Source organism: Bos indicus, chromosome 14, assembly GCF_029378745.1.
Source record: "Bos indicus isolate NIAB-ARS_2022 breed Sahiwal x Tharparkar chromosome 14, NIAB-ARS_B.indTharparkar_mat_pri_1.0, whole genome shotgun sequence".
NCBI classification, from domain to species: Eukaryota; Metazoa; Chordata; class Mammalia; order Artiodactyla; family Bovidae; genus Bos; species Bos indicus.
Window position 1 is genome coordinate 13,757,429 of NC_091773.1, and position 13,512 is coordinate 13,770,940.

At 42.2% G+C, this 13,512-nt stretch overlaps 1 long non-coding RNA gene across 8 annotated transcripts in view; it reads right to left on the bottom strand.

Moving 5' to 3' along the window:
- Positions 1 to 13,512, bottom strand: part of LOC139186875 (uncharacterized) — a 436,582-nt gene that overhangs the window by 33,713 nt on the left and 389,357 nt on the right. For all 8 annotated transcript variants that reach the window (XR_011570547.1, XR_011570548.1, XR_011570545.1 and 5 more), the window contains exons 5-6: positions 10,812 to 10,890; positions 7,566 to 7,726 (exon numbers count right to left, since the gene is read on the bottom strand). This is a non-coding gene — a long non-coding RNA (uncharacterized lncRNA). The remainder of the gene's footprint in view (positions 1 to 7,565; positions 7,727 to 10,811; positions 10,891 to 13,512) is intronic.

Below are 13,512 nucleotides of genomic sequence, written 5' to 3' on the forward strand. Positions count from 1 at the left end.
AGAAACAAAGGGGAAAAAAAAAAAAGAAACAAAGGGACAAAAATCAAATCAATAAAATTAGAAATGAAAATGGAGAGATCACAACAGACAACACAGAAGTACAAAGGATCATAAGAGACTACTATCAGCAATTATATGCCAATAAAATGGACAACATGGAAGAAATGGACAAATTCTTAGAAAAGTACAACTTTCCAAAACTGGACCAGGAAGAAATAGAAAATCTTAACAGACCCATCACAAGCACAGAAATTCAAACTGTAATCAAAAATCTTCCAGCAAACAAAAGCCCAGGTCCAGATGGCTTCACAGCTCAATTCTACCAAAAATTGAGAGAAGAGCTAACACCTATCCTACTCAAACTCTTCCAGAAAGTTGCAGAGGAAGGTAAACTTCCAAACTCATTCTATGAGGCCACCATCACCCTAATACCAAAACCTGACAAAGATGCCACAAAAAAAGAAAACTACAGGCCAATATCACTGATGAACATAGATGCAAAAATCCTTAACAAAATTCTAGCAATCAGAATCCAACAACACATTAAAAAGATCATACACCATGACCAAGTGGGCTTTATCCCAGGGATGCAAGGATTCTTCAATATCCGCAAATCAATCAATGTTATACACCACATTAACAAATTGAAAAATAAAAACCATAATAGGATTATCTCAATAGATGCAGAGAAAGCCTTTGACAAAATTCAACATCCATTTAAGATAAAAAAGAAAACTCTCCAGAAAGCAGGAACAGAAGGAACATACCTCAACATAATAAAGCTATATATGACAAACCCACTGCAAACATTATCCTCAATGGTGAAAAATTGAAAGCATTTCCTCTAAAGTCAGGAACAAGACAAGGGTGCCCACTTTCACCATTACTATTCAACATGGTTTTGGAAGTTTTGGCCACAGCAATCAGAGCAGAAAAAGAAATAAAAGTAATCCAAACTGGAAAAGAAGAAGTAAAACTCTCACTGTTTGCAGATGACATGATACTCTACATAGAAAACCCTAAAGACTCCATCAGAAAATTACTAGAACTAATCAATGATTATAGTAAAGTTGCAGGATATAAAATCAACACACAGAAATCCCTTGCACTCCTATACACTAATAATGAGAAAACTGAAAGAGAAATTAAGGAAACAATTCCATTCACCATTGCAACTGAAAGAATAAAATACTTAGGAATATACCTACCTAAAGAAACTAAAGACCTATATATAGAAAACTATAAAACACTGGTGAAAGAAATCAAAGAGGACTCTAATAGATGGAGAAATACACCATGTTCATGGATTGGAAGAATCGATATAGTGAAAATGAGTATACTACCCAAAGCAATTTATAGATTCAATGCAATCCCTATCAAGCTACCAATGGTATTCTTCACAGAGCTAGAACAAATAATTTCACAATTTGTATGGAAATACAAAAAACCTCGAATAGCCAAAGCGATCTTGAGAAAGAAGAATGGAACTGGAGGAATCAACCTGCCTGACTTCAGGCTCTACTACAAAGCCAGTCATCAAGACAGTATGGTACTGGCACAAAGACAGAAATATAGATCAATGGAACAAAATAGAAAGCCCAGAGATAAATCCACGCACATATGCACACCTTATCTTTGACAAAGGAGGCCAGAATATACAATGGATTAAAGACAATCTCGTTAACAAGTGGTGCTGGGAAAACTGGTCAACCACTTGTAAAAGAATGAAACTAGAACACTTTCTAACACCATACACAAAAATAAACTCAAAATGGATTAAAGATCTAAACGTACGACCAGAAACTATAAAACTCCTAGAGGAGAACATAGGCAAAACACTCGCCGACATACATCACAGCAGGATCCTCTATGACCCACCTCCCAGAATATTGGAAATAAAAGCAAAAATAAACAAATGGGACCTAATTAACCTTAAAAGCTTCTGCACAACAAAGGAAACTATAAGCAAAGTGAAAAGACAGCCTTCAGAATGGGAGAAAATAATAGCAAATGAAGCAACGGACAAACAACTAATCTCAAAAATATACAAGCAACTCCTACAGCTCAACTCCAGAAAAATAAATGACCCAATCAAAAAATGGGCCAAAGAACTAAATAGACATTTCTCCAAAGAAGACATACAGATGGGTAACAAACACATGAAAAGATGCTCAACATCACTCATTATCAGAGAAATGCAAATCAAAACCACTATCAGGTACCATTTCACGCCAGTCAGAACGGCTGCCATCCAAAAGTCTACAAGCAATAAATGCTGGAGAGGGTGTGGAGAAAAGGGAACCCTCTTACACTGTTGGTGGGAATGCAAACTAGTACAGCCACTATGGAGACCAGTGTGGAGATTCCTTAAAAAACTGGAAATAGAACTGCCTTATGATCCAGCAATCCCACTGCTGGGCATACACACTGAGGAAACCAGAATTGAAAGAGACACGTGTACCCCAATGTTCATCGCAGCACTGTTTATAATAGCCAGGACACGGAAGCAACCTAGATGTCCATCAGCAGATGAATGGATAAGAAAGCAGTGGTACATATACACAATGGAGTATTACTCAGCCATTAAAAAGAATACATTTGAATCAGTTCTAATGAGGTGGATGAAACTGGAGCCTTTTATACAGAGTGAAGCCAGCGAGAAAGAAAAACACCAATACAGTATACTAACGCATATATGGAATTTAGAAAGATGGTAACAATAACCCTGTGTACGAGACAGCAAAAGAGATACTGACATATAGAACAGTCTTTTGGACTCTGTGGGAGAGGGAGAGGGTGAGATGATTTGGGAGAATGGCATTGATATACGTATAATATCATATATGAAACAAGTCGGCAGTCCAGGTTCGATGCACGATACTGGATGCTTGGGGCTGGTGCACTGGGACGACCCAGAGGGATGGTTTGGGGAGGGAGGAGGGAGGAGGGTTCAGGATGGGGAACACGTGTATGCCTGTGGCGGATTCATTTCGATATATGGCAGAAGCAGTACAATATTGTAAAGTTTAAAAATAAAATAAAATTTAAAAAAATAAAAATAAAAGTTTAACATTTAGAAAACTAAGATCATGGCATTCAGTCCCATCACTTCATGGCAAAAAGATGGGGAAACCATGGAAACAGTGGCTGACTTTATTTTGGGGGGCTCCAAAATCACTGCAGATGGTGATTGCAGCCATGAAATTAAAAGACGCTTACTCCTTGGAAAGTTATGACCAACTTAGACAGCATATTAAAAAGCAGAGACATCACTTTGCCAACAAAGGTCTGTCTAGTCAAGGCTATGGCTTTTCCAGTGGTCATATGGATGTGAGAGTTGGACTTAAAGAAAGCTGAGCGCTAAAGAATTGATGCATTTGAACTGTGCTGTTGGAGAAGACTCTTTAGAGACCCTTGGACTGAAGAAGATCTAACCAGTCCATCCTAAAGGAGATCAGTCCTGGGTGTTCATTGGAAGGACTAATGCTGAAGCTGAAACTCCAATACTTTGGCCTCCTGATGCAAAGAGCTGACTCATTTGAAAAGACCCTGATGCTGGGAAAGATTGAGGGCATGGGGAGAAGGGGATGACAGAGGTGAGACAGTTGGATGGCATCACCGACTCATGAGTTTGGGGAGGCTCTGGGAGTTGGTGATGGACAGGGAGGCCTGGCGTGCCGCAGTTCATGCGGTCGCAAAGTGTCGGACACGACTGAGTGACTGGACTGAACCTAACTGAATGTGCTCAGTGCATATAACCACAACAAACAGTTGTTATTTATTGAATGCCCACTGTTTTAAGCACTTTCTATTTACTAATAATAGCCATCATTTGTTGAGTTTTTCTTATGTGCTAGATGCTAAACACATGGCATGAATGAGTCCACATATATTTCTGTAAGGTAGGCAGGATTATTAGCCCACTTTTCAAGGTGAGGAAATTAAGATCGAGAGAAAACATACCACTTACCAGAAAAAGTTGCCAGTAATAATGGGCAGAGCTAGAATTCAAACCTGGCAGTCTAGTTCCTCAATCTACATTCTTGACCACGACCCTATGTTAAATTATAATGTGTCATTTAGTCCTACAGTAACCCACAAGGATATATATTGGCTTGCCTACTTTAGAAATTAACAAAATGAAATCCACAGAAGATAGGAAAGACCTTCAGTCACAGATATGGTGAAGTGGCAATGTTCAACTTCATACCCAGGTCCATCAGACTCCATTAAACATTATTTTATATGCTTGTGCTCTTGAGTTCAACACAACTACCTCTGGAAGCTTATTATGGGAATTAAATAAGACCACCCATGTGTTTTATACATGCTAATATACTATACTGAATGTTGGATTGAATTGCCTGTGAGCACACCGTTCAGTCATCACTATGCCTATTAGCATTAGACAAATAGTCTCTAAATTGCAATCCTGTATGTCTATCAGTCTGTTTGTTGATTTTAAACTGTAATAGTTTATGTATAAGTTACATACATGCATTATTATACTAATATATCTTCAGTCTGCCACATATTAGCTAATTGCTCCTGGCAGCTTCTTATCCTATCTGTGCTTCAGCTTCCTCATTTTTAAATAGGGACAATAGTATTTATATGAGGTGCTGTGAGAGTTAAAGTAACTAATAGAAGTAGGGCATTTGTAACAGTACCTGGTACATAAACAAAATGCATAAACAATAAAATGCATAAAATAATATGATTGTGCATAAGAAAATATACAAAAATAAACTGTAAATAAGAAATGAGTTAAATTTTATTTTAGTGTACTGATTAATTATATACACTTTTCTGCCTTACCCTAAAGTATTACTAATATCACTAATTTTAGCAAGGAAGTATGATTGAACAAGTACCACTGCTTTTTATGTCTGGATATAACATTTTGTCACATAGCTATTTGATAGCCTGGTTCTAAGTAATACTGCAGTGGGCTGCCATGCCTTTCTCCGGGGGATCTTCCCAACCCAGGAATCGAACCCAGGTCTCCCACACTGCAGGCAGATTCTTTACAGTCTGAGCCACCAGGGAAGCTACTGGAGTGGGTAGCCTATCCATTCTCCAGGGGATGTTCCTGACCAAGGAACTGAACTGGGGTCTCCTGCATTGCAGGCAGATTCTTTACCAGCTGAGCTGCCAGGGAACCCCGATTTTAGCAACGAAGTATGACTGAACATGTGCCACTGCTTTTTAAAGCCTGGATATGACATTTTGTGACACAGTGATTTGATGGCCTGGTTCTAAACTTACTTTGGTTTTTCATTGTAGTGGTTGCCTAGTTGAAAAATATACTTCACAAAGTAATACAGGTGCTTATGGAAAAGCATATTCATATACAAGTCTTATGTTTGATCAATAAATTTCCATCTTCTATAACGTTAATCTCTTTCCTTAACAAATTAAAGGAAGGTATGTAATAGTTATATTTTTACAGATGATCTTAAAACCTACCTAAAGGCTTCATTTGGACCGTTTTTTAACAAATTAGAAAATTCACTTTCAAAGTATTTTTAATATTGACATATAAGAGTTGTACAGGTAAAATACATCAGTCTTAATCTCAGGAACAAAAATCACATAGTGATGAAAATATCTTTAAACATGCACTTTCAAAATTCTTTCTCCAAACCATGAGTTTTCTTCAAAGGCCATTATTTCCTCATTTATTACCAAAAATATCACTTTCATTTCAAAAAGATTGATTAAGTATGTATATTTTCTCAAAAAAAAAATGCTGCTAGATAACATATCACCAATAGCCATTGTTTTTTAGCTCATGATATATCTGAGAAAAAGTTCAAACCAGGATGGAGCATGCTATTTTTCCATTTTTCCGTTGTTCTTATTATTGACTTGAATTATTAGGACCGTCTTGACCAGCAGTTTCTTTCCAGAAAATATTTTAAGTCACTTATACATTTTAAGAGTGTTAATTTATCATACTCAGTAATAGTGTATAAATCCATTTCACCAAGAACATGCAAACTACAATACGTCACTGGAAGTTCAGAATGAGGGAGGTGCCACCAACTCTAGTTACAGAGCTCCCACTCCTCTTGCAGACCACGTGATGCAGAATGCTCTACTTGAGTGATGAGTGATGGAAGCAGTATCAATCACATATTCACTACTAGCAAAGTTTAGTGTATTTCTCTTTTCTCAAGATAAAATCTTAATAGAGTTTGGAGTTCTAATATCTGGTGACTCAGTGTACAGTATCCACCTGCTGATGCAAGAGATGCTAGTTCGACCCCTGGGCAGGCAAGATCCCCAGGAGAAGGAAATAGCACTGGGAAATCCCATGGACGGAGGAGCTCGGCAGGCTACATTCCATGGGGTTGCCAAAGAGTCAGACACAACTTAGCGACTAAACAACAACAACAAAATATTTTCTTCAGGCATCTTAAGGGACAGTCTTGCACTTCCCTAGAATGCACACACCATAATTCGGAAGTGACAGCACGAAGCTGGCTCATGTCAACAGTGCCACTGCATGGTCATCAGAGAGTAGCATGAGTCCTATTTTTGCCTCAGACCTCTATTCTTCCCATTAAGGGCACTCAAGCACTCACAGCTTTTCTCTTTCTATTCTTCACTATCCTTATTATCAAACTCAAATATATTAACACACAGGCACACTTTTAAACTCCATCTCTCGTTTCATTCTTATATCTCTCCTCCATGAATCTTCCTCTCCCCCACGCTTATTTTTCTGTGAACTGAAAAATTAATCATTCCTTAGAAGCATAAAGATAGTCATTAGTCATATGCCAAAGATAGAAACTCTCCATTTTCATCTAAAATTAAACAATGAAAAGTAAAATGTTAGTCTCTCAGTCGTGTCCCACTCTCTGAGACCCCATGGACTATAGCCTGTCAGGGTCCTCTGTCCATGGACTTCTCCAGGCAAGAATGCTAGAGTGGGTTTTAACCACAGATATATAAACATATACATGCAAAGACACACACACTCACACATACATATGCATTGTTGTTGGCCAGTCACTAAGTCCTGTTGGACTCATTGTGACCCCATGGACTGTAGCACACCAGATTCCCTGCCCTTCGCTATAATACATGCATTTTATAAATATATTTAATATGCAGTTAAGATTTCAACCTATGACTTCTGGGGATACACACACAGCAGTAGTCATGGTAAATTCTAGAAACAACACTTTTTTAACCACAGACATATAAACATAGATACGCACATACACATATACTCACTCCCTGGAGCTCAGATGGTGAAGAATCCACCTGCAATGTGGGAGACCTGAGTTCAATCCCTGGGTAGGGGAGATCACCCTGGAGGAAGGCATGGCAACCCAATCCAGTATTCTGGCCTGAAGAATCCCCATGGACAGATGAGCCTGGCAGGCTATAGTACAAGGGGTCACAGAGAGTCAGACATGACTGAGCAACTAAGCACAGCACACATACACACTTACATATGCACACGTATGTAAGTAATATACACAGTAAGTGCCAGATGGTCAGGACCACATGGCTACGAGCAGAAGTGCTGGACGCGCACAAGCACTTACCTGCCCTGGGATCTGAGGGAGACACGTCTTGCTGGAACTATTTCAAGGTGTTTAGCAAGTTGAGAGCGATGCTTGAGAAGAAACTGCTAATCTTCCAAGCAAGAAGGTTCTTGGGAAGGGCTCCAGAGGCCTTTGTCCACTCTGACAGGTCTCTGAGGGTCCTAGTGGAAAATCAGACAGTAAAGAGCGATTTGTGACAGGGGCTGTTGTCTCAATCCAAGTCACCGAGGCAACAGCCCACGGCCTGGTCAAAGGACACAGCGAAACCCCAGAGGAAATGCTATAGTTTCCACACAGACCATCAATATCTCCTGAACATCCAGAGGGTGTGACCACAGGTTGACCCTGGAGCTGGTCCAGACAATGAGGCTCCTCACCCTCCTCTAGCTTTAAAATGTATGCCCACAGGTCCTTCCCTGTGGAAGGGAGCCATTTTCAAGGAGGTAGTTTTGAGAGACTGGGGTGATGTTGAGACCCTTTGAATTGTTAAAACTTCTCTATAAAGTTGAGATTTTGAAGAGCAGGGGAGGAGATCTACTCGCAAGGGTGAGCAAGTAGCATGTGATCATCACTTGTATAAATAAAAAGATTTGCAGGTGAAATCCTGCTGTTGTTTAGTTGCTGTGTCTGACTCTTTTCTGACCACATGGACTATGTAGTCCACCAGGCTCCTCTGTCCATGGGATTTCCCAGGCAAGAACACCAGGTCCATTAAACATAGTGCTTGGCACAATTATGCTCGTGACTTGGATAAGCTAGGACCTTATCCAAGTGACCCAGTGATTCCCAGATACTATTTCAAAACTTAATAAGTGATTTCCATGTGCCAGTTTCTGTTCAAACTCCTTTAATCCTCACAAGAAGCTGATGAGGTAAATACTATCAGGATTATGATTTTACCAGTGGGAAAAAAAAGTACAGGGAGACCAAGTGACTTTCTTGAAGTTGCACAGCTAAAAAGTAGCTGGGAGAGCACTATGGACCCAAACAGTCCACCCCTGTAGCCTGGACCCTCTCAGCTATAGTGCCTACAACTTTACACCGTATCAGTGCATTCCTTTAAAGCAGGAACCACTTTCTTCCTTTTTGGACCCCTCTCAAACTGGGTTTAGAATGTCCTCATAATCCCATGAAAACAGAAACACCTCAGAGAAATGTGAAATATTGAGTGCTAATAGCACTGCATGTGCTGTGCTTATTCTGATTTTATTCAAATAGAAAGTGGAACTGCAAAAGAAAATCAAGTGCTAAGAAAGGTAACTCCAGGCACCATGTCTGGCTCACCCTGCGGCATTCTATCCATGCATATGGTAACCAACAGGAAAATAAACGGGCCCGAATCGTTACCCCAGAGGTATATGGTATGTAAGCACGAAGAATTATTTTATTCTGCTCTGGGGCCCATTTTATACTCAACTCTTCATTTCTCCAACTCCTTATGAGCCTGTGCTGCAGAAGCTATCCCCAGGTGGAAGTGCTCATTTTCCCCACTTATCTGAGGGGCCAAGAGGTCAAGATAACACATTGTACTGAGAAGTGATTGGGTCCTTCCAAGGTTTACATGTCCTCAGAGTAATAGGTCCAGAGGACCCCTGACTCCTGCCAGGACCTGAGCATAACACCCGTTCCAGTGTCTCCCCACAGCCTGGAGACTTCCCTTCCCCACCAGACTGAAGCTCCATGAAGACAGAAGCGCATTTACTCTCTTTGCTGTCATAGCCCCAGCACATAGCTCAGAGCCTCTCCTGTCAGGTATTCTCAATAAATACCCAGTGGACATAAAGTCTGCTTCTAGCCCGTGGTGCAGATGAAGATGTTTTTGTCCCCCAAGGGACACCGGACAGTGTCTAGAGAAGGTTTTGTCATCACACCTCGTGAGGAGGGGGTGGAGAAGAGAGGCACTGCGGTCTGCCCGGTAGAGGTCAGGGATGCTGGGAAAGCCTAGGATGCACAGGACAGCCTCCATAACAAAGAATTTCTCAAGGTATCAACCCTGCTGAGGCTGAGAATCTCTGTTCTAATCCACTGAATCCCTCTGATTAATGAAAAAACTGAGAACTGAAGAGATGATATTTCTGACTCAATCTTGCCCACCAGAACAGTGGCAGAGTCAGACCCGGGGCCTGACTCCCAGATCAGGCTCGTGTCCTCACGAGTATTAATCAATACTCCAGAAATCAGGACAAGTCTCTTCAGAGCACTGGTGTGGTTGCTCAGGCCAAACAAACTCATGCTAAAAAGACAATCTTAGATTATAGCATGATTCCCTGCTATTTTCATTAAAAAACAAAACAAAAAAAAACCCCTACATAGCTTATTTTACTACACTGTGGAGACATTGGTTTTTTATCACTCATTTTTCTAAAGATGGGTTAATAGCTGGTTGTGTGCTGTGCTAAGTTGCTTCAGCTGTGTCTGACTCTTTGTGACCCCATGGACCATAGCTCACCAGGCTCCTCTGCCACCTGGGAAGCCCAATGGGTGGTTAAAGGGTGAAAAATTAAAGACAAGAAGGTGACTCCTGAGCTCTTTCTCTCTCATTCTCTTTAAAGAGAAACAAATGGAGAAGAGTTAAATCTGCTAACTTTGAACAGAAGTTGCACTATTAACTTTTGTATTTTTCAAACTCTAAGCAACACGACCTGAGCTCAAGCATCTCCTGAAGCCGCTGACCATCCCCCTGGCTGCCTTGTTTTCACAAGTGCTCTCAGGCTCCAGGAGGAGGCAGAGTGGAAGACAAGCAGAAGCTAAACCTTAGGGTCTAGACACCTCTGCCACTTACTCGGGCAAACTCAAGAGCCTCTCTGAAACTGAATTTTCTTATGAAAATGGAAAATTTATAAAGGATGTATAGAACAGTGTTTTGGACTCTGTGGGAGAGGAATGGGGGATGATTTGGGAGAATGGCATTGAAACATGTATAATATCATATAAGAAACGAATTGCCAGTCCAGGTTAGATGCAGGATGCAGGAGGCTTGGGGCTGGTGCACTGGGATGACCCAGAGGGATGGATTGGGGAGGGAGGTGGGAGGGGGGTTTAGGATGGGGAACACATGTACACCCGTGGCAGATGCATGTTGATGTATGGCAAAACTAATACAATATTGTAAAGTAAAAAACAAATAAATAAATAAAAGAACCAAACAAATAAAAAAAAAAGAATAAAAAAGGAAAAACAATTATAGGGATATTTTAAAAAATGTAAAGATGAATTAAGTTTCTCCTGAAAAGACTGAGCACTTACTTGGTAAAGAGAACAGATGTCTGCTTTTAACTGTCAACAGAGCTTTTACTTTTTTTCTTCCTTTTCATCCTTCAAAAGACTAAAAACACCAAGCCAAGAATTAATAGCTAAAATATATTCCTCCCCGTCCTCTCCCTCTCCAGTCAGTAACGCTAAATTCTTCAGGCACTAGAACATGATATTGAACAGTTTGCTCTGGGAGCTAACCTGATGACTTTTGTCTGTTACCGGCTCCATAGATCTGTTAACACTGATTATCTAGTGTGGATTTGTTATTGCACTAGACATTCCCTGGTGGCTCAGACAGTAAAGAGTCTGCCTGTGGTGCAGGAGACCAGGGTTCAATCCCTGGGTCGGGAAGCTGCCCTGGAGAAGAAAATGGTGACCCACTCCAGTATTCTTGCCTGGAAAACCCCATGGGTGGAGGAGTTTGGCAGGCTACAGACCATGTGATCACAAAGAGTCAGACACGACTCAGTGACTTCACTTTCACTTTAGACATTCACAAGGAGGGAGGGAGGGACCGACAGGAAAGACTCTGATCTATACCCTGCTCTCAGGAAACTCACAGTTTAGTGAAGAGACAAGATGAGAGCACATACAATCCAAAACCACGAACAACGGGGTGCATGCATGTCTGAGACAGATAATTCTTCCACACTTTCAAACATCAGATTCCACTTGTGCCTGGGTGCATGTGCTAACTAACGTTAGTTCAGTTCAGTTCAGATCAGTCGCTCAGTCGTGTCGACTCTTTGCGACCCCATGAATTGCAGCACGCCAGGCCTCCCTGTCCATCACCAACACCCGGAGTTCACTCAAACTCACATCCACCGAGTTGGTGATGCCATCCAGCCACCTCACCCTCTGTCGTCTGCATTCCAGCCATCTCATCCTCTGTCGTCCCCTTCTCCTACTGCCCCCAATCCCTCCCAGCATCAGTCTTTTCCAATGAGTAACGTTAGACACCCTTCAAACATCACTTGCTGCGGGACACATGCGCTGACGTTAGATACCTCCTCAGACAGCACTTGCGGTTGGGCGCATGCGCTGACGTTAGACAGCCTTCAGGATTCCTGGCCGTTGGGCATCACTGGCTGTTGGGCGCATGCGCTGCCGTTAGACACCCTTCAGGAGTCTTGGCCCTGGGGAATGACGGCGGTGGGGGGGGGGGGCGGGGGGGAGGCGGGGGGGGGCGGGGGGGGGCGGGGGGGGCGGGGGGGGCGGGGGGGGCGGGGGGGGCGGGGGGGGCGGGGTTGGGCGCATGCGCTGACGTTAAACACAGCCTCAAACGTCACTTGCAGTTTGGCCAATGCGCTGACCTTAGACACCCTTAAGGATCACGGGCGGGCGGTTGGGCATCACTAGCGGTTGGGCATCACTAGTGGCTGGGCATCACTAGCGGTTGGGCACATGCACTGGAGTTAGACACCCTTCAAGGATGAATAGCATTCAAGGAGAGTTTTCAGGGAGGAACACATTTCAGCAGGAGACAAGAGCCAGGTTCCAGAAAGTAGAGAGCATTGGAATTTAAGAAAAATGCTTTCCCAGGAGGGCAGGCTCTGCAAAGGGGCTTAATGGGACTGAAGATAAAAGCAAACAGGCTTAGAAAAGAGAAATGTACCTATTTTTTTTTTAATTTATTCCATATTATTTTATTTATCCCCTACGCAGATGGGAACTGCTCAAGATTTTGGAGCAGTAAGGGATACAAACTGAGAAATGTGCTTTCCAGACGGTTCTTTGGCAACTCTAGGAAGAATAGATGAGTCGATTGGTTCAGGGCAGGGAAGAGACTAAAAGCAGAGTGAAGCTAACTAAGACCAGTTCATTTTCTCCTTGGTTTGAATTAAAAGTAGGGTCTGATGTTTGGAAGGGGTCTTAAAGGTCACTTGGTGCAGCCTTGGACCCTGTGCCAGACAGTAATGGGAGACACAGAAATGACCCAAGGGGTTAGTGAAGAGCTCAGCTCCACAGCAGACAGAGAGGTGCAGGGGAAAGACCTCAGGCCTGGGCACCCGTCCTTCCTGCCCAGTGAGCAGAGCAACCTCAGGCAGGATACTTTCTGGGTCTTGGTGCCTTTCTCTGTGAATATTAACTTTCAACAGACAGAGATGTAGTGATAACAAAATTATATCTCCTACCCACTGTAGCCTGGGCTACCTAAGTGGCGCTGGTAGTAAAGAACCCGCCTGCCAACACACGAGACATAGAAGACACGGATTTGATCTTTCAGTCAGGAAGAGACCCTCGAGTAGGGCATGGCAACCCCCTCTAGTGTTCTTGCCTGGAGAATCCCATGGACAGAGGAGCTAGGAAGGCTGCAGTCTACAGGATTGCACAGACTCAGACACAACTGAAGTGACAGCACACACACCCACTGTGGCCTAGCACGGGGTACACACACCACCTCTTGGTTGCAGCCAAAATCTTCCTCCTTTTTTCACTCATCCATAGGACCAAATTTCATCTCCTAAAAACACACAGGGCATGTTTGATACCAATTTCCTAAGACAAATACTAGAAGATAGAAACCATGTTGCCACAAGTCTTACCTTTGCTAAAGAACATTAAATATCACCCTCCTCAGATAACATATTTTCCAAAGCACTTATCTCTGCAATTCCTAATACATGCACTGTGATGCCTAAAATGGTCTTTAAAATAAAACCATATTCCTGTGTATGGTGAGGGTTAGGCT